General features: G+C 35.6%; 1 pseudogene; it reads left to right on the top strand.

Annotated features, from left to right (window-relative positions):
* The first annotated feature begins 724 nt into the window (after positions 1–724).
* Positions 725–1,442, top strand: LOC125140380 (annotated as a pseudogene).
* The last annotated feature ends 1,843 nt before the right edge of the window (positions 1,443–3,285 follow it).

Genomic DNA, 3,285 nt, shown 5'->3' with positions numbered 1-3,285 from the left:
GGGAAAGCTCAGGAGAGAAGAGTCACAGTCTACCGTCATTAACATCCTAAACTCCACCACCCACTGGATATTTGGGTTTACACAAGGGAGTAGACACACTTATGGATATGAAGGTGAATTTTACCACACAGCTATCCTGGTGACATCATAAACACTGTATAAAGATATGGAGTGCATAAGAAAGTAAGAAGAAGTAAACATAATGTAGCCAGTGATGCAGGATTGAGTAAAGATAATATTACTGTAAAGCTCATCATTGTTGTTAGCATCATGGTTTAACACAAAACTTGTAGTAATTATCAACAACCAGTATTTTTAGATATATGTATATTGAACAGAAGAATATAAATAAAAAAATAACAGCATACTGTATATCTGATAATATGCTTTTAAAATGTGTCATCTCCATACGTGTGATGATGAGCATGTGCTCTGTCAGTGACGTTGATCCCAACATCAGGCAGCAGATCTGCTCTCTTTAGGGGGTCACCACTTTCCCAGATTCACACAATCATTTCTACGAGTCCATCCCCATCACCCCACTCCTCCACCTGCTCCCCTGAGACATGAATATTGTCCTCTGCTAGAAGAACAAAGAGCATGTGGCAGCCCTATAGTCCTCATTGTGTGTCCAAGCTCTCCCATTGGCTCCAAACTGTGAGAAACTCCAACAAGCCCAAGACACACACATTCATATGGAGATTTGGCAGTATAAATAGAGGAGATGCAGCCAGTACAAATCAGACTCACTCTACACAGAGAGATCTACAGCACAGAAACACAGCCATGGCACCAACCATCACTTCAGCAATGAACATCTCAAACGAGCAGCTACCTCTGAACAACAAGGTAAATTAAGAACCTGCTTCATTTCAATGTTTATAATTTATAATGACCTGCTTTCTACTCAAAAACTCTTTATATTTCAAGACGACTAAATTTTCTGTCATTGTTTTTTCCAGCTGAGGAAGCCAATAGTGGAGAAGATGCACAGAGATTGTATCAACAGCAGCATTGAGCAGCTGAAGTCTCTCCTGGCTGCAGAGTTCCTCAACCAGCAGCCCGACTCCAAACTGGAGAAAGGAGATATCCTGGAGATGACAATCATCTTCCTGAAACAACAACGGCAGTAGCAGCCTGCAGTCTCCTCCAGCTATGCAGCTGTCAATCAAGGCTTCTCCAGATGTGTCCATGAGGCTGTCCACTTCCTGTCCAAAGAAGTGGTGAGGACACAGAGCCAGAGAAAACTGCTGAACCACTTCCAGAACCTGCAGCCATCTTCAGATGAGAACAGGAGGGAAAGTGTTCTGGCTCAGCTGAGCTCTACAGAGCAGCAGTTCATCAGCAAAGAGAAGACATCAGTTAAGAGCTCCCTCTGGAGACACTGGTAAAGACAAGATCAAGACTCAAAGCTGAAAACACAAGTCTATGTGGACTTTTTATTTTTTATTTCAGGTTCTGTGTGAACAGGATTATATTGTTAAATTTAACATCTTATTGTTGTCTGATGTCAATAGACTTATACCTACGTCTAGAAATCTAAGACTTGTACTTACCTTTCTACATTGAGAAAGATTCTTGTGAAGATGCTGGTAGAATTCAGTTAGGAGCAACATCAAGATCTACAGTCTTGACAATGCATGTTTATGTTAAACATGAATAATATTGATGAACTGTTTTCAGTTTTTAGAAAAACAAGTATTGTTCTCTATAAGAACTAAGAATTTTTATTACCTTTTTTTATTTGATCATGTTGGATAATATTTTATAGAACTGGTGCCCAGTTATAATGTGAAATGTACATTGTGGTTAAATACACTACATTTATATAGTGAACTATAAAGTATATAAGCATCAAATGCCTTCTGTGAAGGTGATCACATTCTGATTAATACAGAATTATTACGATTTAAATTTCAGTTTATTTGAAATGTGTTTAATTTCATCAATATGTTACATGTTGATTATTCATCTATTTTTCTCATTTGCTTTGAGAAGATTTATTTTGTACCTTTTGTGTGGTACAGTTAATGATGAAACATCCATTTTACCCTTGAGAGTATCTGTTGAGACACTTTATATTTATTATTTCTTTTGAGAAATATTACTTTTATTATTTAACAGATTTTAGCTGTTGGAAAAGTTTTGTGTGTTTTTTGTAAAGACAAGCTGTTTAAACTCTGCTCTATTATGAGCAGCGTGTGTTGAAGAATTCTTCAAGTGACTGTTGTCATATATTATCACATATTATCTTGCCTTAACTCGAACACAAAAGTGCCCCAGAAAGAAAAAAATAATAAAAACATGTCTAAAGTACTTTCTTGTTTGTGATGTTTTGTCATTAAACCATAATACAGAATAAATGTGGACAGTACATGAAATGCATGAGGAAAATATGTAGTAATGAAAATTAAAATCTGCATGTTAGCTGATAACAGATTTTAATTGTTTAAAATAGTTTCCATGTTTTTTGTAAAGACAAGCAAGTTTAAACTCTGCTCTATTATGAGCACCGTGTGTGTTGAAGGACTTTTAAAGTGAAAGTTTTGATTTAACATTTTTTTTAACTATAAGAATGTTGTTCACATATACTGAACTAAAAAAGTCATTAAATCTAAAAGACTTGTTTTTCTCAGTGCAATTTTCATGCAAAAACACTGTATCTCATTACATAATTCTTTTGAATAATCATTTTAACATATGTTCAAACCCACAGCTTTCCTACTCATTGTAGAGAAAGTTCTGGATGTTTTAAAAGTATCAAGTCCACATTGCCTAAACTTTAGTGTTCCTTTTATGCAGATTATAGACTTTTCAGCACACTTGTAAAGAAACCTGTCAGGATCTGTTTATCCACAGATTCATTAGCATCTGAATGGACACACTTCTATTGTCCAGCTCTTCGTTTCAATGGGAAAAGTGTGCGAAAGCACGGGAGAGCAGAATCACACTGTGTACCATGCATTGCGCAAATTTTGATCTTTCACCTGACATGTTATTGATGTTTTTTAAAGCTTTCCTCGCTTTTTTGTCCAAAATTAACTAAGGTTAACGTTCTTAAAAAAAAACATTTTAAGAGATTAAATTAATTTTTTATGATGATATGCACTTTTTTATGATGGAATTTTACTTACATGATCATGTACAATGTGTGATTTTTCTATAAGGGTTTCTAAATGAAGTGCTATCAAGTTAGTATAGTCTGTCAACTTGGAAAGATTTTATAGCGACACGTTCAGACTTGCCTCAGACAGATGGTGAGTGACGTCAGACTCTGTGTGTTTT

This window comes from Tachysurus fulvidraco, unplaced genomic scaffold, assembly GCF_022655615.1.
Source record: "Tachysurus fulvidraco isolate hzauxx_2018 unplaced genomic scaffold, HZAU_PFXX_2.0 HiC_scaffold_115_np12, whole genome shotgun sequence".
Taxonomy (NCBI): domain Eukaryota; kingdom Metazoa; phylum Chordata; class Actinopteri; order Siluriformes; family Bagridae; genus Tachysurus; species Tachysurus fulvidraco.
Note: the sequence above shows the minus strand (reverse complement) of the source record. Positions and strands in the feature narration are given on the sequence as shown.